We start from the raw sequence: 24,434 nt of genomic DNA, 5'->3' as shown, positions 1-24,434 counted from the left end.
TTAGAGCTGGACAAAGCGTACCTCAACTTCTTTCATAACATCTGTGAAGAAAATGAGTTCTGATAACTACTTTATTATTCTAGTGGAGGGGATAGAGGTGGTGTGGAGGGGGGATACAGGTGGTCTGGTGTGGTGCAGGTGTGGTCATCTGGTGCTACCAAATAAAACACATTTGCATCACAAAGCTGCTCCTCTTCTTCCACAGGGTGTTTTCAAAACCAAATAAACCACGTGAACCAGGTGATGAGACTTAAAACATAGCCTGAAAATAGTTTGAAATCACCATGAAAAAGTAATGGAGCAATTTTTAAGACAACGTGTTGGGTGTTTTCTTTCTCCCTTGGCAATAATGGTGTTGGTATTGCAGACAGGGCATTCTAGTGAAGTCCCAGAAAAATGCTCATGAAGAGTCAAGTATATTCTCTGCTTGTCCAGGCTTTCATTTATTGTTGGCATTGATTAGGTGATAGGTACAAACCTGATGACAGACTGTGGCCTTGTTCCTTTGTTTTGAGACTACATAAATGTTTTGTTACCTTTTTATATTTTATCTAAAAAGTCTTGTAGCAGATCTGTCTCTTCCCTCTCATCTCCTGCACTGTGGTCTAAACTAACCCTTGAAATAATTTTACATCTTCTTATATGCATGGAAGAGAAATGACTTTGGACTCAGCAAATATGCTCACCTTCAGTAAAGCTACAGAAAGAATGGGCCCTCTAATATATCACTTTATTGAGGAATAATTATATTCTGAAAAAAAAATTCATTGGAGAGAAAGTGCTGCAGAATGAAAACCCAAAGGAGTTAGCACTTAGTTAGCAGTTAGGAAACTAAGAGAATCATAAGCTTTTTTTAAAAGATGGAAAGTACTTTTTTTTTCTCTCCTCTTCTGGTTTCTGAGCCTTCAGTAAACCTGCAAGTCATAGTTTTAAGCTTTTTCTTTTTATTTATTTTCATTTCTCCACAAGCATGAGAACTTGAGTTATCTTTTAAAATAAACAAAACAAGAATCCTGCAACTGAGATCTTTGGATTCTCACAGAGTCTTCCAGTTCCAGCAGCTGGAGCTTTAGGAAAAATATGAAGTTTGTAATAATAGTCACTCTACCCAAATGGGTTAAAGTTTGGACTTCCATGGGATTGCACATTTCAATTAAATGCGAGCTACAGTAATGGGAGCAGGGTCCTGAGCTGAATTCCCATTGCACATGTTTATTTACATGGACAGAAATTCAGCTGAGGGAGTGCAAAGGAAGTGGGCAGTATTAGGATGTGTGAATTTTGAAGAATTTCATTCTTTGGTTATTGTTTCCTTCCTTCCTTCTTAGTGGCTCTGCTTTTACATCTGTGTTGCACCTCTGATTCATCCTGTTGCCTTTGCCTTTCCTTTCTTTTAGAAACAGAGAATTCCAGAAGTTCCTTAGCTGCTAAACCTAAAGGATCTTTTCTTTTTACCTATGTTCTACCTCCTGCAAATCAGAGATGTTCTCACGATCTTCAGGGAATGGAGGGAGTGGGGTGGGACAGGGTGCCAGGTGTGCCAAAGGCTCTGCAGAGCTAACGTGGCTGGGGTGCAGAAGGAAGCTGGAGAATATTTTCTTGCTGCAGTGGTTCAGGTTCCCTTGTTTATCTTCTGAGGCAGACGGTTTTTTATGTTTCTCTCTGGGTTTTTGGTCTGTGTCAGGGGCAGCTGGGGAGCTGGTTCCAAAATACGTTTTGATGAGCACACTCTTTAAGACCAATTTCCCTTCAGTCCATAACTCACCACTGCTCACCGTCCCACCCCAAGCCAAGGACTGTCACAAGGCACTTCCATAACGTGGCTCATCTCTCTTGAACGTATTTTGGAATAGGAACAATTGTCATAGGCACAACACACTTTTCAGTAAGGAGTAAGTGTTTAGGCCCACATATCTTGGGCAACAATTTGGTTAATTGTAGAAAAGCAGGACAAAGCTGCTCCTGAGCACACTGTAGCATTTTTGCCTCTTTTGCTGGAGTGAGGGACTGCTGTGCATCAGGCTCTCACTTTTTCAGTCCTAAACGAGTGACAGGTAGAGCTACTTTCTGTCACAGAGGCACAGAACAATGTCTGGAGTAACTCATGAAGGCTGACACAAACTCTTGGGTTGATGGAGATTGGATCTGTGGCAGTGAACTGAGCTGGAGTTGTGTGATGGGAGTGGGTACATTTAATACGCTCTGACACATAGATGTTTGAACAGATACAAGTAACTTTGTAGTCTTCGGTTTGCCTTCGCTTGGAAATTCAGTAGAGGACTTCTTTTGTGTACTGGAAGTGAGTTCCTTTCTTTTGTTTATATGTCAGTGTTCTTCCTAAAATTTGAAGACACAGCATGCTTGCAATGAATACTCCAAATATTAAAAAATCAGCCCCAACCAAGAAAAGCTTTACCTTTCCAATTTAGATGTCATTGCTGTGGGCAGATATTGTCATTTGCAAGAGTCCTTCTATCCAAACCTTCCTGGTAGTCTGGGAGGTTTTGTAGTTTGTATGGTTTTGTTTCTTTCATGTTTTTCTTTGCCATCTACCTTTTTGCTGCTGCTATATGACAGATGCCTCGCAAGTCTTTTCATTCCCTTGAGGCAGACTATCTGCATAGTTGGTGAAAGATAATCTCGTGCATAAAGCTGCTTTTCCTTGTGGGAAAATAATTTTCTATTTGGTTTGTTGTTTTGATTGGTGGGGGGGGGGGGGTTCTGTTTGTTTTTTGGGTTTTTTTTAATAAGTGTTTCCTTAGGGCGGAAAATGAAAAGTTGTAGTGTTTTGTAGTTCAGAGTTGGTCCATATTAAACCTTTTCAAAGGGATTTCTCAGCTTATGACTTTCGCACTTTTCAATTAAAAGAATGAAAAAGGTGTGTATGTTGCTACCCATAAATATTACATGACTAAACTTGCTGTAGATTTCCTACAAATCCCAGCGTGTATCAGAGCTGTAGAGATTAATCCAAAGGGAAGGCTGGATTAGCACAACTTCTTAACCCTCTTTGGTGCTCTGGATTTGGGACTTGAAATATTTGGAAATGCCAGCAAATAGCCCATAGTTGTGCTCTTGAGGCTGGCCCTGCTGCTCCGCCTGTGTTCCTGGCCTTTTCACTTCCCCTATTTCGAAGACCTGCCAGGAATAGCACACTTTATACGATGCCAAATTTATAAATTCCTCAGACCACTCGGTCTGGGAGGAATGCACTAATAGTGTGGCTGACTGAGTTTTAATCTGGGATGTTTTTAATTTTCAGACCACGTTAATTTATTTTGATCTGAAAATTACAAGATTCGCTACAGTTCTCCATTTTATTGCTTCTTTTAATACTTCTTATTTGCCTTTTTTTTTTTCTTAAACAATTAGGTCTTTCCAGTGTGCAGTCACACCTTCTTTTTCTATCTTTGATAAGTGATGAAGAAGCTGTGTGTTTCAGTAGACTGTGAATCCCCTTGAGATGGTAAGATCAATTCTGGTTGGTCTGTGTTACATGTGATTTTTATGCCAGCAGCTGTTACTAAACATCCAACTAGGGCTTATCTCCAGATTGTTAGCAGCTATTCAGAAATGCTTTGTTCTTTGGGATCCAATTTGGGATCCAATTCTAGGGTTTTTACTGTTTTACAGCCCCCTACTCACTGGAAAATAAGATAGACTCCAAGCTGAGGGAGTGATGGAGTGCCCTGTGGTATTTTTGTTTTTCTGTGACATAATGCCTGGTTTTGGAAATTTCCTTTTAGTTTGTTCAAAGACTTATATTTTACACTAATGCCGGAGACACCTATTATGACTGCTGTATCAACTTCTAGTGTTAAGCAACTGACTGGAATTGGTGTTTTCAGCCTCAAACTGAATGGGAGATAACAATTGTCTGAGTACCTCTCCCAAGTTCCCAGTAAAGAATTTCCATTTCTGGATAGGATTTTGATCATGTTGGAATTCTTCATCCTCCTCTTATGGAGTTGCTGTCTGTATTAACTCATTTCATACAAATATGTTTGGGTTTTAATTATGGTTTCTCCCCAGTAGCTGTCTTTTCTTCCCGCCTGCTGTAACAGGAAAATACGTAACTGTGACAAAGCCTCCCTGGCAATGCCATCAGCCACTCATTACTTGGAATTAAGAGAGGCTTCTTGAAGTAGCTGTAAGTCAAGGAACTCTACAGAAAGGGGTGTGAATGAATCTTTGGTTCCTGCTGGATGTCAGCTGGATTTTTGTGCTGCCTTAGTTTTATCACACAGTTTTATGTAGTTGATGGGGTCTTTCCCGTTTCCCCTCAACTCTTTCAATAGGCCCTTTTCCAGCTCTTGATATAGCCTCAACTCTGTTTAAATTATTTCTTAGAAAGAAGACCTCTTGCTGGTTTTAGCCTTCACAGACTCCTGGCTAGTTGTTGATGTAGAGACTGCCTGCTGGGTGCCAGTTCAGGCTTCTCTTTCCCTGGTGGAGAGAGACAAGCCCTGCTTTGTTCACTCCTTTTTCCCACCTCCCCACCAGTATGGTGGGCAGATGATGGCAGAAACACCAGCCCTGTGTGAGTGAAAACCACTGTGCTTGCTGGGAGAAGCTGGAGGGATGGAGAGCCCGTGGCCTGAGGATGAAATTTAGATTATTTTCCTCTCTAATCTCATATCCTGTTTTTGTAACTATTCTGGAGGTGAGGCTGCTGTAATAGGTGAGCAAAACAATGTTGTCTGTGCTTCTGTCCTGCAGAAACTGCCTGTTTACAATACATGGAAGATTTAGTACAGCACACTGTGACCTTGCAGGTTAGGTAATTATTTCAGTGCCTCCATGGCGCCTGTTAAATGCATTTCTGTGCTGCTTGAGTTCTGTGGATGGACCAATTCCTTCGAGTCTGCATCAGATGACAGCACAAAGGAAGAAACACACCACTGACAGCAGGGCAGGACAGCCAGTCCATTTGGAAAAGCTCTTCAGCTTCATGCTCGTCTCAGTTGCAGTTGTCCATCTGCCAGTTTGTACCCTTTGGGAGGTGGAGGATATCATTTTTCTCACTGGAGAAGTCTTAGATGACTTGTCATTGTGTATTTGTTTTGTACATAAATACATAAACATTGCAGCAATGGTGGTTAGAAGGAATACACATGTACAGCCCCTTTTTCAGAGATTTCAGGCCAATCCCTCGCCTCTGGAGGCTGGGAGCATATGTGTCTCAAGAATTGGCTCAAGCAAAGAGTAAATTCCTTGAGTTCTTGCAGGAGCACTCCTGAAAATCAGCATCACGTAACTGACAGTGCTAAAGCAATACCAGTCTTAGAGTTTACGTGCTAGAAAATAAAGCCAGTCAAGTTTTGTGTGGCAGGGCTGCTTTATGGCCCCTCTTGGGACAGGCTGCTGCCCTTCTAAACTGAGAAATGACAGTAGAAGAGTTTCTGTATTCTAGGATCTTAAAATTCTGGTGCCTAACTCAGAGTCTGCTGCCCTAGGGCAAACTCCTTGCCATCCAGAAGCAGGATGATTTGGTTGACACTTTACTAATACAATTGTTGGGACTGTGTGATTTTTTTTCCCCCAACTCTTCCTTCTGTTTGGGCATCTAGATACAAAAGCTGACACTGGATCGAGGCTACAAGGATAACAAATCCTAAGTCAATTACTTTCTCTGTTGTACTACCATCTTTATTTTCTTTTTCTCCTTAACTATTAAATGAGGGTGAAATCAAACAGTAAAAGATGCTGTTGTAATTTATTATCTTTAAGACAAGCAAAGAATAGTCTTATCCCACTCTTCCCATGCTCAGAAGAAAAGAAAACAGAGCAAAAAGGGGTGGGTCAAGTCAGCAGAATTGTTTTACCTCTTCCATTGTGTGTGCTCCTCTGTATGGAACTTCGTGCTGTATTACAGCAATTTACACGGTGACAGAAAGCATTCAGAAGCACTGTTTTGAGTAAATGTTTAACTTTTGATAAATGCTGTATTGTTCTAGCCAAACAGCAGTACAAACATGTCACCATTTGGTGCTTTTCCAGCGTGCACACTTTGTTCCTCTGTGATGCTTTCGTTGAACTTGAATGAAATCAAGGTACATTAGGTACTCATCTGAAAGACAGGCACGGAATTCAGCCAGCACTCTCCAGAGTCAGGTCCATCCTAGGTGTGAGATTTTCATTGCCCTTGGAGGAATGAATTTCTCCTGTTACACATCTCTTCTTGCTGGCTGTGCTGGAGAACAAGTCATTTTTTCTGGGACCATCCCTTTGTCAAGGAACCTGGGATGAGTAGAGATGCCATCATGTTGTTTTCACTTCCTTCCAGAGGAGACCAGAAGCTGTGTTGTCTGGGTGATACTGCTCACTGAAGATATAGCTCTGGTAGTCAAAGGCTGAGGTGGGCTGTGTAGAATTGGGAGCATTCCTGAAGGTGTGGGGAAGAGCTCTGATGGAGTAGATCAGCAGAACTGAGTTGCAGTTGGGACAGGGAAAGCGAGGATGCTTCAGAGACCATAAAATAGAGCTACTGTTTCAGGAAAGGGAGAATGTCTGGTCTAGCCAGTGGTTGCCTCTAAAAATACTTCAAATATCATTCGAGTCAAAACCAGGACAGGCTATATGCATATTTACCAAAAGGAGAAAATTAACCACCAGGCATCTTGCCTTTCAGAACATTTCACTGTAGGTGGAAAACATTGTTATTCTCCATGTCTGTCAAAATTTCCCATGACAAAACTTGATTGGAATAAGCAACTGTGAACCCAAAAGTACATCTAGACCTGGAAGCAAATGTGTGAGGATAGTTCTGATGCAGAGGTTTCTGCTGTCTTCCTTTCCCTTTTGCTGTCAGGCTGTTGCTTCCTATTTTCTGTAAGGAGATTGAGGAACAAAGCATGTTCATGAGCAGAAGCCATAGTAACTGCCTAGAGCAAACAGCTAGATTGTGAGGCACCAAAATGAGTACTCACATAGCTGGACAGGTCTATGCTTTAAGCCAGAGATATTTGGTATGATCAAGCAATGCCCTTGAATAGGGAAAAAACTGTATTCCTGAATGAGCGCCCTGTACTCATGGCAGAATTGAGCTCTCCTGAAAGGAGGGATTAGATGTGCTGAGAACATGACAGTAAAGACCAGAACCTTCACCATATTTACCCAGTACAAGCAAGTAATGTAGAGAAAATAATTATGGAATTTCCAGCCCATCAAAATCTTAGTGACTTAGGGGTGGTTTTTTTTGTTCTTCGAATGGATGAAACAGTGCTTCAAGGTGATTGGTTTTTTTCAAGGTAGTAAGTGTGGTTTTTGTAAAATGACAAATTTAATCAGGACCAAAATAGTTTTTAAACAAAACTGCAAAGTTGTCTAGAAAATTTTTACCTTTTGGTCAAGAAGTTAAAGCAAGCACAACCTTTTACAGCTTGCGTTTTCCTGGGAATTTGGTGGTGAGCAGTGCACGTTAGTAATCCAAATCTTACACTTCTGCAGCAGTGTAAATACCACCAGAACAGGACACTCTTTTAAGTTGGGACGTTTTTATTTTTGGCTTTCCTTCCTCATGAAAGCAGGGCTGCGTAAGCATCAGTAACATGCATATGAATACAGTATAATGAAAAATTTCTCATGCTCTTTGCTGTTATTGAGTCAGCTGGTGGAGGTTGGATGGAGTAGATTTATCCAGCTGTTGCATCACCAGCACATGGCTATTGCAGGTGTTAAGTTTTGAGTGCACAGTCTGAAAGCATTCTGCATCTGAATATGTGTAGTGATTTGCTAAGGCCTCGAGGCACTGGAAGCTTTCTTCCTAGTGCAATTAACCATTACATTGTTTAGGATTCTAATTGATAGTTCTCTCTTTCTTATTGTGTTATGCTCTTTCTACATTTCATATTTGCACCATCCACCCTGATATCCTTACTCCTTTTTCTGAAAGATTAATGTATAAGCATATTATCCATTACAGAACTGCTCTTTTCTTGAGAAGCAAAAGATCATCATCATCAGATAATGATGATGATCCTTCTCAGTATAAAATTGTCTTAATGCTCTACAGGGTAAACAAGCTATATCTTAAAATACTTTCTGGGACCATCTGGTAACTTGAACAGTGTGGAAAGAGATGATCATCTTCATGAAAACCTCAAAACAGCCATTCAGAACCAGAGCGATTATATACCTGCAGGAAAGTGTTTCTGTGGGGAAAAAGGTATTATATGCTGAAGTGGAAAGTAATAAACTTGTGTGTGTATTTTCTAGTCCAGATCAGTACTGGTCTGGCCATAGTCATTGTTTTCCAGGCTAGGGCTGGATCGTGGTGACTTTTTGGGAATTCCCAGCAAGTCAAGCTCCTCAGTTCCATGCTCAGTTAATGAAAGTCACTTTTTGTTTCATGGTGGGAGTGCACCTATGGATGTGTAAAAAGGAGTGTGTATGTGTGAAAGAGTTAGGGCAAAAATCTGGGGAAAGACAACCCCAGGAACCTGGGATGTACTGCCAGATCTGCTGGTCTTCCCCTCACTGCAAATGCCAGATGTGACTCTTAGAGCTCATATTTATTTACATAATGCTACCTTGCACCTAAAAAAACCCAGACTCCTGACCCTTCCCACTACAGTAACCCACCCTAGCAAGTGGAATAAAGTGCCTGTGCCCATCCATCCTCTCCAAGGAGGGGTCTGGAGAACAGGGACAAGCAGTGATGGATTTGCTCCCTTAACAGACTTAAGGGAAGCACTCAGGTGATGTACCTGGTATGGGAGTCTATTTCCGAAAATTGCCTTTATTCTTCTTAAAATAAAGGCAATTTATTTTAAATATTTATTTATTGATGCTTTTAATTTTTTTACCATATTTCACTGCCTGAAAGTTGTGTACTGTTCTAGCGTACAAGCTGGGAAACATGTTTTTGGGGAAGCAAAAGACTGGGCCTTTAATAATTGTTTTCTAGCTGAAAGAGCAACAGTGAAACTGCAGCTTGGCCTGGCATACGTGGTTTCTGCAATTAAGGGCTGCAGCTGTTCTACTTTTTTTGTCCCTGTGACGCAAATCAAAGCGCAGCAATGGTATTGCCTGAGGGAAGAGAGAAAGCTACTTGCTCGCTTCCCCGTGCTGATAACTAGGCAGCGATGACAAGAAAACTGGGGCAAAGCAAAGTTCAAAAGCAGAATCTGAATATTATAAATGACTGGAGAAGCACAGGTGCCTCTTCCTCAGCACAAAAGGGAAATAGAGTTGTGCGAATGTCAGAAGAAATAATAAGGGAGAAGATGTGGGGCTGTAAAATTTCTGTTGCTCAAAAGGGATTCTGGCACTGAGCAAGCTGGGGTCTGTATGCTATCAAATGTGTTTAGAGTCAGCCCCCTTTTAAATGGGAATAATTTTCACCTGGTGACTTCATGTACATTTTGATGTCTACCTAAATGGCGAGATCTGATTCATTATCCTCCTTCCATCAGAGGAAACTGTAGGGAATAGAAATATTAAGAGGATGAGCAGCATTACTTGTCTGAGGTTATTGCAGCAAGCAGAGGAGAGTTTGGATGTCCTGATGTCTTGAATCACAACTTGCTTTCTGCGCTAACTTTAAAGTTATTTATGTGGCCATCCCAAGTTTGTGTATTTGTTCCCTTGTTGTTGTCTAAACTGAATTTCATAAGTGTTTATTAAAGATAAACATAGCTGGTTTGGTGTGGAAATAAAATGAGACTATAGCTTCATTTAGGCATAAAGGTACCTAAACAGTGAATGCAGACTTCTGCCAGGTGAGCTAGAGAAGTCCTTCCTGCTGGTTGTTGTGTCCTCCAGCCCTGGCAGCTTCCTGAGACAGGAGGAGTTGCAGGGCTTAGGGCACCGAAGGCTCTACTTTTATTATCTTACAACTTGGCCACTTTGGGGGAGCTTGTGAGAGGGACAGAGAATGACATCTGCAGTACTGTATCCCCTCCAAACTGTGAAATTAATGATTTGAAATAAGACTTAAAGCAGATTTGATTTTCCACAGGGGTAGAACAATGTGTTTCTCTGTCATCTGCACAGCGAGCATCCAAGCCGTATCCATAATCTCAGGCACAAAATGAAGAATCAAACCTTGCACATGCAACTTAAAATGAGCTGTGTTATGGAAAGTGTTGGGCCACTTTAAATTGATGCTACTAGTCCTGCCTGTACTACAGTTGGCCGTGAGTCAAGCACAGACTTGAGTATTTTCTTCTGGTGGTACTTGCACCAGTAAACCCCACGTGCAGTCATGGAAAATAAAGCCACATCTATTGCAAGACTGGGATTTAAGATTTCTTTGTTTTCTTCTTCTTTTTTTTTTTTCAGCCAAGGCAGAAGCAGATTTTAGGATTGAATAATTACCATCAAGCTAACTAGTTTACAGCACTTGACTTAAAATAAGGAAATAGTTTAGAAATATGTTTATATGTTTACTACTAGCAATTTTATTGGTAATAAACAGGCTTGTTGACTTCTTTGCTGGAAACTGGATTTATGTCTTGGTTTTATGGCTGGAAGCTGGGAAAGTGCAAGTGCTTTATAATGGTACCTTTTGAGCAAGATCCACAAAAGTACTCGGGAGCTTTTCAGTCACGTGGATGGTATTGGGCAGCCCACAAATGACCTGCCCACGCTTGTAGTTATTCTTCAGTCCTAAAGCATTATAAGTTTTTACCTGTGGGAACCCTTCTCTGTAAATGCAATTTCCTCAGGCTGATACTCTGAAAGCTGCAGTTCCTCATTTCATTAGGTGTTGGCTTGGCTTAATGTATAATAAATTACATGCCTATTTTCACAGGTCTTGTCTTCTAATGTAATTTTATGCTATTGTGTCATTTAGGGTGATAAAGGAATGTTCCTTTCCATTTGATCCAGTTGTAGCCATAATGGCAAGTGAAGTTAAGGTTGGAGTTCTGCCTTTTTAGGACTGACTTCCTTCATGAAGAGAAGGCAGAGCTTCAAAATCTGGTGTATACTCAATATTTGTTAATGATGTTTTGTAATATTTGTTTCCCATCATTCTGCTGTCTTCAAATTAGTAAGGCAATGAATGCTCACTAACTTTGTTATGTCAAATCAATATTAATATTGATCTATTAGTAATAAACTAATAATTCCTGCTGTAAAATGCTTCAGTATGAACTTCAGGAGGAATATTAAAATTTATTAGGCATTCTTAAAGCTGATTGATATGGTAGGGGGTTTCATAGAAATAAAAAAAACCTAGATGGGATGCATGCAGTGCTAGCCTGATTTCAATAAATCTTAATTTCTTTTTTTCCTGCTGTTTATAGTTATGATAATTGGGTGTTAAAGACTTTCGACAGAGTCTGATGCTGACTCTCTTTCTTTATTACTTGCTGCTTCTAATCACCCTTGAACTGGATTCATTTCCACCACAGACATATTATTTAGCACAGAATTCCTTGCCGCTAATTGTAGAATTTTCCAAGGCTTTGGTGCCGATTCGTCAGCAAACAAACTATTTGTGGTTGTCTTTTTTTGTACTTGGCACTGCAGAGTGTGACTGAATGAGGGGTTCTGGAAGGACACATGTGCTTTCCATTTCTCCATGGAGAAAAAAAGGTTGTCCCTGTGTCGGTGTGATGACCACGTGCAGCTTTAAACTTCATCTCTCTGCTACTCTAGGGCTGTGCAAATAATGGGCTGCTGTTAGGGTCTGCCACTTGTCTTGAGTGACATCTCTTTTATTAAAAAAAAAACCACCTTTCTGAGTTGATAACTTACCTGTTTTTCAAAGATAAGACCTTGTCTTCTAAGTAATTTGAAATGCTACTCCAGAGTGTTTTCTGATGCATTAATAAGGCCTTGAGCAAACCAGGATTTGTCCACTGGTTGTGAAGATGCTTGAATTACCTCTAGACTGTAATACTGTAATCTGGTCCCCTGAGTCACTTACTGGACAAGGTGAGGTCAGATTTGTAAAAGAAATATTCCCATGCTTGCAGTTCAGACTTGCTTTAAACAAATATAAAGACAATTAAAATGTATTACAAAATCTGTGCTAATTTTATGGGGTTTTAAATAAATTCCAGTGTTCTACCAAAGAGAAACGTTCCTTACCTTCTCTCCTCCCTCTCACTTCCTCCTCCTCTGACAGAATGATACCCACAAATACGAAGTACGGGCAAATTGTTCCTGTAACTTCCAAGGAAAAGGAAGAGTCCTCTTCAGACTTTGAACGTCACTGAAATCTGTATTGATTAGACTGCTGAATAATCAGGATGTGGTCAGGTACTGCTTTGTGATATGGCAATCAGACAACACCGCTGAAAACTCCTGGACATCAGCTGCTTTTAGGATGCCATCCTCTGGTGGAGAGGACAACAGCTGGAAAGAAAAATGTTGTAGAAGCTGTCACTGCATCCTCCCACTTACCTGGGACATGTTTTCATCGCCGAGGGTGCAGCTGTGCTTGCCAGTGCTAACTGCGGTGGGAATTTGGGACAGTCTTTACAACTTTGCAGCAAAAGCAATTGTTCCTAGTTCTGGCTCTGATATCCTCAGTTTGGATATTCAAGCAGTTGCACTACCCAGCACAAATTAATACTTGTATCTTATGCAGCTTGGTTTTTTTTCCCTATATCAGACATTTTAATACTTAGCAGCTCTTCAGGTTCAGTTTGAGTTAAGAAGGGAAAATTCGAATGCTAAGATGCCCTGTTTTCTAAGTCAAAATCTGTTTATGTATGTTTCCAAAATAACTTTTCTTTTTCTCTGTTTTTATGTGAACTTCAGCTATTTTTTAAATTACTTTCAATATTTGGTATTTAACTTCCAGATTTTGTTTGTTTGTTTGCTTTTCCTTCTTGGATAAACTCGTGGCCAAGAACTTAGGGTTCCATTCCATTCCATTCCATTCCATTCCATTCCATTCCATTCCATTCCATTCCATTCCATTCCATTCCATTCCATTCCATTCCATTCCACTGCATTCTTTTTACCTAATGTCAAAATACTGTTGCAGAAGTAACTAGCATTATCTTTTATTCCCGGATTTGCTCTTTGACACTTAAAGCAGCATTCTTGACCCTTCAGCCTCTCTAACAAAATGGCTTGGTGGACTGGTTTTGGAATAATTTATGAATTTTTACCTGCCTATGGGAAATTGGGGCTTGGGGTAGCTGGAAGGAAACAGGCAGGAATCCTAACAACTCTTTTCTTTTCTAATTATTAATATACTACATCTTGCATAAGCACTGAGCATGGGAGGGAAGATGTTTCAACTGGAATGTTTCTCCTTTTTTTTCTGTGGTTTTTTTTGGTTTTTTATTTTATTTATTTTTTTTTTTTATCCTAGTGACAGCTCTTTATTGGCCTAAGGGGATTAAAAAAAAATCCTGTTATTCCATTCTATATTGGTATTAACCTAGTTCTGTTTTGTCCTTACAAACTAGTATTAAAAATACCCAGCTGTATTCAGAAAGTAGATCTTGGGAACCCTTCTTCAATCGCTTTGCACAGGTCTGGTGCCTTTCGAAGGGGTCCGGAAATACAGGCACACCTTGTCTTGGTAAGAGAGATTGTTTTGGTTTAGGGGCATGCTTAATTCATCTTTTAAGCAGTTTTGCAGCTGGACATGTGTCATTTTCCCATGTCAATCACACTAGCATTTGTACATAGCTGAAAGGAAATTGGACTTGTTAAGTTATAGATTAAGGTAAACAAGAAATACAAGCCATGCCAGAATCTGACTGCAAGATTTTCACCTTTCTAAAGTGCAGCAGCAAAAATGTTCATTTCTGACTTGAATGTCTCTATTAAACTGAAAATAAGTGAAGTGGTAGAGTTATTACTCTCAAAGTAAGAGTTAAAAGGAACAATGGTGCAGAAAATGTGATGCAATGTACTTCTCCCCCCACCCACCCTCCCAAAAATGTGTTGATTTTAAATGCATTCATAGAGCTATATAGCTTGTTTGCAGTTCCTCATAATTACCAAATGAGCTCTGCATAGGAGCAGACAATGGCAATCAGACAGTCAATTATTTACTGGTTCTTCTGCCTGCATTTGCATCTATTTTCATTTACATTATTACAAGGAGCTTGGGAGGATTTGCAAAGCATGGAGGCAAAACGAGAGGGTAAGAATTTCATTTGGCCCTCATTTTTCATTGCCTCCAATGAAGTTCCTTTGCGATGTTTGCTCCCAGATGTGCACTGGAGTGTGGGGACAGAGAGAGGCAGGCGGGCAGGATTTCTGCTGCCGATTCCCACCCAACGCAGGGCTCAGCACAGAAACAGCTTTGGAGTGCACCGACAGCTTTATTGACTGTCCCTTCTGTAGTGACATGCCAGCCCCTTTGAAATGACGGCTAACAGGAGTGAGTGAGCACACATGGCTTTTGTGAGACAATGATAAATTGGTGGGCAGCAGGGCCGTGATGGCTTCAGAAGTTACGTGTTCGCCATCGGCGCCCCGAGGCCATTTATGTTCTGTGTCAGTGGGATGCATCTGAATACCACATGTCACAAAGACTAATGTCCTCACTCTTCCTTCTAATGGGCACGGCAGACACCACGCTCTTTGGAAATTTCCGTGCCTGCCTCCCAGATAAACAGTAACAGGGCCAGCTAATTGTGTGTGTTGTTAAACACCAGAGCTGCTCAATTGAAAGGTGGGCCCTGGCAATTAATGAGAGCCATTAAGGGACTGAACAGAAACAAACAAACAAAAAAAAAAATCAAAAAACACCAAAAAAACCCCCCACCACAAACAAAAAAAAAAACCCCAAAAACAAACAAAACCCAAAAAAACCCCAAACAAACAACAACAAAAAAACCCCCACAAAAAAACCCAACACCCCCCCAAAAACAAACAAACAGACAAAAAAACCCCAACCAACCAACAAACAAAAAAAACCCCAACAAAAAACCACCCAGTTTGTTTTTTTTTTTCCCTAACATGGGTTTTGGTGGTAAAAAATTAAGTGTGCTCATGTCCAGACCTATTGCTGCTTCACTGTTAGGAGAGAAGTTAGGAACAGGTTGCAGTGTCACAGTTTTAAGAGCACCACATGATGGTTTAGACTCTTGTTTGCAGAGGCCAGGGCAGGAATACACAGGAGACTATGAAAACTCTCAACTGGGACTGAGAAACTGAATTCTTAAAAATGTATAATCATAATGATGCATAAAATTCACTCCTGGGAAGAGGTCAGATTGCAATGTATATATACTTTAAAGATAAAATTGATATTGATATTGATATTTGTTGATAAATAAGCAAAGTGTTCTGGAGCAAAGCTTTGGGGTGAGCACATGGCATTGTATGTGCAGGGTGGAGTTTATTACAGGGGTACACTCCAGATTAGGTGAATTTTGGAGTTCATTAATCTCTGAATTGGCAATAAATTTAAGTGCTTCTGCCTGCATTTTTCCAGTCTCTCCTTTGCTTCCAGTCTTGTTTAGCACAATAGATTTAATGGAGTTTGAGGTAAGCAGAGCTGTTCCATATGTTATTTCAGATGCTGCATGTTCTGGGAATGTCTGTGGCTGATGGTTGAATGACCAGCACTGTAAATCACAAGAAAACGGCAGCCATGCAAAGAATGAAGCATATTGATTATGGATGCATTTCATTTTATTTTGAAAATCAGGAAAAAACTATCCTACAGTAACTGCTGAAATCATGGCTCTGTTCTTTACCGTTTGTAGAAGCACCGAAATTACACTGTGGCTTACAGAAGATGTTTGTTCATCCAGTGGTGCTCATCCTTCCATTCAAATGTATTGCTAAATGAAAGGGGGTGTGTAGGAGCAGAGAATGCCTGGGATTCATTCTTTAACCAGAGAAGCTAAAAGCTGGGAAGGCAGGACATTCACCGGCTAAATGGAAAGAACAGAAACCAGCTGAAAAAAGAGGTGATCGTTTCCAAACTGTGTCAAATGTCCAAAAGCTCATATTGCATTCTCCTATGTATTTGTTTGTCTGTGTTAACCTATTTAGGATTTTTAGGGCATATTTGACATGCAGGAGAGGGGTTCCCATGTTCAGTACCTGCCTTTGATGAATGCTTAAGCAAATGATCACAAAGAAGAAGTAGGAATGGCCAAAAATGCCCATATATTAGAGAAACTACGCTTAAAACTTTTAAGAATTTGAAAGATTTGAACCCTGTTATAAATGTACATTTTTTTTTGTAAAACTTTACATTTTTGGAACAATGTTTTTCTTTGTACGGAACAATGTTTTTCTTTGTATGTAAACTTGCTATTTAGTGAACTTCCTTTTCAGAGCATCCCAAATATAATCAGATATGGTAAAATCTGAGTTCACTTTTTTTGCGCCTTAGAAATCTGACCTTCAAATTTTATCTTTTCTTTAAGAAAAAAATCAAAGTATTTTGTTTTATAGTAGCTGATTCATTACTGTATGTTTGTGCTATGTGCTGTTTCTGTTGCTTACTTATGCTTCAAAGCATCTTGGTTGAAAGAAACTTCTTCAAACCTCAGGTGATGAGGATCTTCATGCTCCCATTAGAGCTGGTTAAAACAAAGGGAGGGGTTAAATGACCTGGTCAGGGTTCTGCAGGTGAATCAGTGCTGCAATTTGGAACTGGGGGGAGAGGCATTTCCCATAAATTTCATTTAACCATTAGGCCAATGATGGTGTGTTGGGGCATGAGATGCTACAATCAAAAGTGTGTCCCTGGTAGTTTTGGTTTGGTTTTTCCTCTCTGCCAGTATCAATGAGTGCTTTTGCATTCCTAGTCTGTTATTTCTTAGTCCCCAGATCAGTTTTAGGGAGCTGAAGGGCCATTTGTAGGGCCCAGACAGCTCTGACCCCATGACTTCCCCCGAGGAGAAGAGAGGCAGAAGAGGGTGTGATGTGCCAAAGCTGATGGCACGTCTGGAGAAAAAAACCGTCATCCTCCCTGGCTGGTGAGAAACCAAGTTTTTACATTGTTCAATGAATTTGTGTGTTTACAAAGTTGGAGGCTGATACTGAAGGTGACATAAAGCACACTACTTGTCTCTTCCAGGGAGTGTGTCCTTTTACTCACAAACCTTCAGGCTTAAACTGGAAAAAAAAAAAAGGTGTAGAGATCCTTGAATTCCTCTCCTCCAGTTATTCTCAACATTTCACACCAGACAATGCTTCAGGTTGAAAATACTTTTGCCTGAAAGATACATTGCCTGTTTTTAATTAAGGTTTTTTTTGAGGGAGAGTTGGTTTTGTTTCCTTGATTCAGTCTAATCCTGCTTCCTGCAATAAATGGCTTTCCATGTAATGGGTGCAGTGATTACTCCAAGGCACACATCTGCTAAAGGATGCCTTTGAAAGTCAGGCTAATTTGTTGGGTAAGTGGCAGATTTCTGATTGCAATCTCTTTTCAATACAGGGGATCACTTAAGTAAGACAATAATCCTCTCTGGTTTTTTTCCAAGCCTTAGGTTTGGTTTGGTTTTTTTTCCATGTGTGTTTTCATCATCTTACTCCTAATTTTTCCTGCTCTCTAGGCATACTTTGGTTTCTCTTTCTTCATAAACAGTTACCAAACGTGATTAAAGGGAGTTTTGTTGTAGTAGAGCTTGCATATGACAATGACACTGTTGCGAACTCAGAAACTACACTACATGAAATCACAGGATTATGTAGACCACTCTGGTTTCAAAACAAAAAACCATCTCTTCTGGATTCTAAAATCCACATTAAAAATGGCAATTTTGGAAGTAGCTGTCAGAGAAATGCTTAGCTGGTATTTTCAATACTTGCTGCAAAGGTAGGAGAGGAGTCTCCTACTCTCTCTGGGTGTTATGCCTGCATCTCTGTGTTGATTGTGTGCATAAGGGCACAGAGACTCAGTATGATACAGATACAGTATGACATCATTGTATTCTCTAATAAATGTCAAATGTTAAGCCCTCCCTCTTTTATTTTTTTTTTCTTTCTTTCTTCCTTTAATAAACAATACTCAAATTTCTTTAATAACTTTAGGGCTAAACCTGTTCCACGATTTTTCAGAATTTAGGGATGGAAATTTATTTCTTCTTTAGTAACTTTTACAGTCATCTATGTGTAGTTGTTAAGCTAAAAGCTACCTGTATTTAACGTAGCCTGTTTCACTTCACAAACCAGTCAAAAACTGTGTTATCAAAACCACCTTTTGGTGCCTGGGATATGTAGTAGAAGGCTTGGCTGGTGCAGCTGGAGTGTTAGATCCAGAAAAATTCTTTTTTAACATTTTTTCAAGCCTTATTTTCAAAATGGGTAGGTTTGAGGAGTTCCACTTTGGTCATAAGCAAATTGAGAGGGGAAATAAGTTACACTTCAGTGTATGTAAATGTTGTTGCTCAAACTGGAAGCTGGGTCTTGTAGCTCTCTATAGTGCTGTGACCACTGTGTCAAAGAGCCTTCATATATAAATTTATCTGTATTTTTCATATATGCATGAATTAAATAAAATGCTTCCTCAGAAGGTTTGTTTAACCAGACAGAACTGTGGGTATGGAGAAATGGGACTAACAGTAAAGTGAGCTGAAGACTTCCCACCTTTAATTTTACAAATCTAGAGTAGCCTTTGGGATGTTCTTTTTGCCCTGATGCAGTGCCTGCTCTGCCAGTTTTCAGAAACTACTGCTTCCTGGAGGAGACACCTCTGAGGATAGCTCTTCACTCTTACTGGTGCTCACATGAAATCTCTCAGGGAAATGACTTTTGGATAAAACATGGATGTTCAGTTGGGTTAAATCAGTCTTTTTTCTGGCTTACTGGAAGAGCTATGGATGGAGAAAACCTGGAGACTTCTTGTAAACTTTTCTTTCTGATGTCTTGTGATTTGTTTTTAAAAGCAGAGCTAATTAGAATAAGTAGTTGATCAGGTGTTTTCTCATTCCTGGTCATTTTAAGAAGAACGAATTGAAAGCTCTGTAGTGTTCTTTGTACTTTCTTACGAGTTATTTTGAAGTTTTTTTCCATTGTACTTCTATTTTTTTTTCTCCTTTTTTCCATAATAAAGTTTGAATTTGGAAGTGTGTGTGGATTGGAAGTAGCAGAGTTAGCAGTCCTCTTTTCTGGCTTTCTAAAATAGTGCAAGGCACTGAGTCACTTCTTGCCACTAATAAGTTGCGTCATTTTGCCAGGATCAGAATGTTCCAGTCTCAAAGCAAATAGTTTGAAAAGTGAAAAACCAGTTGTTACCATATATGTGTGTGTGTTCATACACACAGAACGCACACACTCCCTCTCTCTCTCTCTCTCTCTCTCTGTAACATCTGTGCTCATCCAAAGGTGATGATTGATCTTTCTGTGTGTGGGGCGGGGAATTAATAATCACCACTTCTTTCCATTTCACCACAGGCTTCAGTTTCAGCAAGGGGGGAGACAAAAAAATACATTCTTATGCTCACAGCATTTTTAAAGCTGAAGTTTGTAAGCATAAATGAGGAAAAAACGTGGAGATTCCGTGGGGGAAAAGAGAAGAACAGGTGGAGAGAATGCTCATCTTGTCAGATGAACTTCTTTCTGTGGTTTTATTTTGCACTTTTGATGTATGATTTGTGATACCCAGTCGTGAAGTGATTTCTTCCTATGTGTGAGTGCCCTAAGGAAAATTCCACAAAATGCCAGGTGTGTTACTGCTCCTGGTTGTCTGCAGATATTTGCTATGCTGAGCATTTGATGTGTTGATTTGAAAATTTTATCAAACAGGAATGAAAAGCACCATTTTTGTGCTGATTATTTTGTGTCTGTTTAGCTTCATGCTTTGCCAGCAAACCTGGCCCATTTTGCCATCAGGATAAGTTAATTTTAATGTTCTAATGGCTTCACTGGTAGAAAATGCCCCTCAGATGCGAAAAACTGACTAAAGGGGAAAACCACTGGAGAGGTGTGTGTGCAGGGAGCCGTGGCCAGGGAGGTTCAGGTGCTGGGGAGACCAGGAAGGGCTGGGCTAAGCCTTGGAGATTGCCTAGAGGTAGCTCTGGTTTATTCTGAATAATCACACTAAACCCCTGGCAGGTAAGTGCCATCACACTGAATCTCTTCAGAAAGAAAATACCTGAAGAATCCTGGATCTCATTGCGCTGAAGCAGTCAGACCTCGGGACTGCAGTGGCTGGCTGGGATGCTGAGATAATTGCTAAGAGCAAATGAAGGACTTTCTGTAAATTTGCTGTTTCAAATAATCATAACAACTGGTGGGTTATGATTATTAATGAATAGCAGGAAAGTCTCCAGTAGCTATTTTTATTATGATAATGCTGAGGGAGTCTGAAGGCTGGAATATCAATGGAGTAGCAGGTTGCAGAGAATATTGATGGTGGCTTTGGAGGGCAGAGGTTGACATTTGTGAGGTTACTTAAAGCCCTGTACTGTGGAGATCATTTTAGTCTTTGTGCTGACAAATTCTGTAGCTGCTGCTGGTTTTGCTTTCTACTTATAGAAGCTCTTTATAAAATACCCTTAACATAAAAGAGCATCTGACTTGTGTAGCAGGATCCTTGAAGGGTGTCTAGTGATCTGCTAAGAAACCAGTCTAAATGCTGGATTTCAAAGGAAGGTAAGATGATAATCAGTACAGAAGGGGAAGAGAATCTTATTTTCCACCCCCGTAACATTCCATAAGATAAAAATAGCACACAATGGGTTTAAAACCCCCTCAAATTTAGATATGGGCTGACCATATGGTGAAGTTCAATGGGCAGAGAGCATGTGGCAGCAGGAAAGGAGTGATGCTTTCATTTCAGCATCCTTGCTCTCTTGCCATAGCCTGTATGGTGTTTGTCTAAACACTCACACAAGCTGTCTGCAAAAAGCTCATAAGGAACAATCCCCCCATTTTTTTCCAGCACAGCATGGACTACCAGCACCTATAAACTGTGCATGGAAAAGTAATTTAATGGTGCTTTTCGTCACTGTGATGTCTTGAACAGCTGAGCTGCCTGGATCAGCAACAATTTGCCATGCTTTTGTGGATCAAGGTAAGAAGTCCAGAGGGAATGTGGCCTCTGAGGTGCAAGCCTTGCACAGCTATTTTGGGTCATTAGAGGTCATACATGCCTGATACCTTCTAGCAGAGCATCCTCCGGCCACCACAGGAGCTAGAAGAGGTTTGTTCTGTGCCAGCAAGGCTTGTCTTTGGCATTGATGCTCTGTGTAAGTTTACCTTCCATGGCAAACAAAGGATTTTGAGGAGGAAAAGTCAGTTTGTCGTAGCTAAAGCTGTTGAAGCCCCAAAGACTTGACAGATGGATTCAGGTTAGATATACAATGTATATTTTCTGTGGTTGTTTGATCAGGCATGTTTGCCCGCTGCCTTAGCTGGAAAAAAATTGTATGGGAAATTTCAAAACAAACACAGAAAGTTTTATAGCAAAGAAATACAGCTCCACTCTTTCAGCCAAATATAAGTTATTGTGACAGCTGCCTGAATGAGCCATGTCATTCCCCTAGTTATAAAAAGAGAGAAAGAAACCTTTATGTTAGGGTGTATATACCTGAAAATATCAAACATTGCTTTTACTTCTCTTGTGAGTTTTTGTTTTGTTTGTGGTTTGTTTTGTTTTGTTGAGGTTTTTTTTTTTTTCCCTAGTACATTTCTGAAGCTTTTCCTGGGCTGTTGTTACTGAAAACTTTACTTTGAAATGAAAACAGATATTTCCACATTGTTGCCTTTCAGAAAGCATCAAAACTTCTCAGGGAAAATATGAAATACTAAAGATTTGTCTTAGGTCACAGCTCATCATACTTTAAGTGGTTCCATGCAGAAATAAAGAACCCAGACCATGCTTTGCATTATCTAATAAAACAGAAATGTGTAGTAGTTATCTTTAACTATTTAAATTATCTGAAAATAGATAACAATTCTGCATAATTTGTGAACATCAGGGTGTCTTGCTAGTGAGTTTTGGTCATGGACATGTTCATGTTGAAATTGAAAGCATTCAGTTTATGGGGACAGACCATGAAGTATTTGTTTTTAGCTGAGTTTCTTCCAGTCACACAATTTCCAGTTTTTTGTTCCTTGTATAGATATGTGTTTTGCCCTGACCTCTAAGACTTTGAGCCTGCCAGAGACAAATTTTTCACAGGATGTAGAAAGGTGAAAGAAGCTGATTTCCTACAAGTTAGGTGTAAAGATATATGGGTGAAGGAAAGAGAAAGGGACTCGATTCAGTTCCCTCCATTTCACAGCTGAAGGGAAAAGACTGAGATGACTTCATCCTGAATTTCACATGGAAACATCTGTATGGACTGGGGATGTGGTCATGACTGTGACTGTGGTCATGGAGTCAGGCTTGGGCTTTCCCACTGGCACAAGGACAAGAGATTGCAGACTGGTTTTCCTAGGGAAGCCCTCTCTCTTAACATTAAGGAGAGCTACTTGAGCAGGCTGAAATGTTATGGTGAGAGACAGAAAGCCAGGTCCTGCTTCTGAAGTAGAACAACTCTGGAAAGTGATGAAGCTGTGCAGAATCCCACGTGGCTGTTGCTGAGCTTGCAGGAAGTACTCAAAGTGTTATCATTGTAGTGGATATACACACTTGACCCAAAAAATATTTGCTTTTAGAGAATATCCTTGCAGTGTCTTTGTGGCAAAGTGCAGGAAGTTATTTATTGTACAGCTGGTTTAAATTCAAATTTTTTGAGTAGAATGGGACAGCTCTCCATCTCATCCCATCCCCCTCCTAAAGTTTTCATGCGAGAGCACATTTTCCATGACTCCGTTATTGTTTGAACATCAGGATATTGCATAAGCCTCTCTTGGGGAAAACAGAATATACAGAAGCAGAGGATGACCTATGCCCACCCACCACTATATTCACATATAGTGTCAATAATGAAGAACATCAGAAGGAAAAAAAATGTGTGGGCATTTGAATGTTTTAATTAGTGAATATTTTAATATTCACATCCAGGTTCTCACGCTGTTTCTGCAATGACTATCTGCAGGATGTGGGTGTACCTACTAACCTCTCTGTTCCTGGCTCCTCTGATTTGGTATAGAGCTCTCCTTTTTCCTCATGGTAAAGTGCAGTGGGCAAGAGAGAATAAGATAAGGAAGTGCAACACAGGGTTTGGGGTTCTGTTGTTTTTGTTTGCTTTTTTAAACTTCTTTGCCTGTAGAATTTTAGAGACAGCAGTCATTTAGGAAAAATATAAAAAAAACAGGCTGAGGTGTAGCTTGTGCGAGTTACAGAGTTTACCTTACTTTGGTGGCAGTATCATGACGGGTTTGAACTTAGACAAAGAAAGATTAACACCTGGTAAATTTACATAATTGCTACTGAGGAGGAGCATTCCTGTCAAAATAATCTGGAGTTTTGAGTACTGCAGAAGTTGAGGAAATCCAGTTCAGTGTTGTGGTTGAAGTCAGTGGCCCAGCTCATCTCAATGTTGAGACAAGTACCTTAGGGTTCTTCTGAATCCAGGCTTCAACTTGTGAAGTCTTTTACAGACTGCTTGTGCTTGATTTCCCTTTGCTGCCTGGAAAATCACCATCCCTGGGTTGAATGAAACAATGCTTGAAGAGCCTGTAGTAGTGCTGGAAGTGTGCAGGACAGGAGGGCAGGTTTTGGCTTCTGACCTCTTCGTGGCCAGACCAGTGGAGAAGGTAAATAAAAACATTCTTTGCATGTAGACGTGCACTGAGTCCCTCAGAGTGGAAATAAGCAGTTGGTGTCTGTTTGCAACATTATCATATCTACTGGAGACTGCCAATTGACAGATTGAGGGAAGATTGTGTCCCTTTCTGTTTGAAAGGTATCTCCCCTTAGGAGAAGGTCTGGCTGTGAGGCAGAAAGAGGAGTAGCCATGATGGGTACTATCTGGTACTATAAATAATTTACTTGAGATAAAATTTTGATAAGCATTATAGAGAAATGACCTCACTGTTTTATTATTTCAGTTGATGTGAGCTGTCACTCTGTGTTTATTGCCCCTGTAGTTAAAGTTTATGGAAGTTCCCCAAAGGGATGCCCTTGAATCTGCGACTTCATGACTTCTCCCTCTACTGGAATTACAGCTTCTAATTGGAGCAGCTTGGATTAATTTCACTTTTATGCATGAGTAATCATAAACAACCTTCATATATCAGACCTCAGAACTAGAGTGTTAAAAGCCGAGAAACTCTCGGCCCATGACACTTCTTAGAGCTCGGAGAGGAATTTGAAAATCATGATAATAAATGTTCTGAAGTTAACCAGGAGAAAGTTTCTCACCCAAAGGGTGGTTGGGCACTGGACAGGCTCCCCAGGGAGGTGGTCACAGCCCCAGGTCTGACAGAGCTCAAGAAATGTTTGGACAACTCTCTCAGGCACGTGGTGGGATTCTTGGGGTATCCTGTGCCAGGCTAGGAGCTGGACTTCAGTGATCCTTAGTGGTCCCTTCAAACTTGAAATATGTGATTCTGTGATTTCATATAAATGAATTGCACCTATTAAAAAAGAAAACAAACCGCCAGATCTTTAGGGTTTGTGAGTTTCAAGCTCTCTTTCCACCACTCACAGGTAT

The 24,434-nt window shown here is 40.3% G+C and overlaps 1 protein-coding gene across 2 annotated transcripts in view; it reads left to right on the top strand.

Annotated features, from left to right (window-relative positions):
• PDE3A (phosphodiesterase 3A) overlaps positions 1-24,434 on the top strand; it is a 225,572-nt gene that overhangs the window by 43,775 nt on the left and 157,363 nt on the right. Inside the window, exon 1 of one of the 2 annotated variants that reach the window (XM_066184422.1) lies at positions 16,362-16,862. The exons of the other annotated variant lie outside the window; for it this stretch is intronic. The gene's annotated coding sequence lies outside the window, so the exon portion shown is untranslated. Of the gene's footprint in view, positions 1-16,361; positions 16,863-24,434 lie in introns of those variants that run through there. 2 annotated transcript variants of the gene reach the window in all.

This window comes from Chamaea fasciata, unplaced genomic scaffold, assembly GCF_029207755.1.
Source record: "Chamaea fasciata isolate MVZ Bird 193981 ecotype frontalis unplaced genomic scaffold, bChaFas1.0.hap1 SCAF_5, whole genome shotgun sequence".
NCBI lineage: Eukaryota > Metazoa > Chordata > Aves > Passeriformes > Sylviidae > Chamaea > Chamaea fasciata.
Note: the sequence above shows the minus strand (reverse complement) of the source record. Positions and strands in the feature narration are given on the sequence as shown.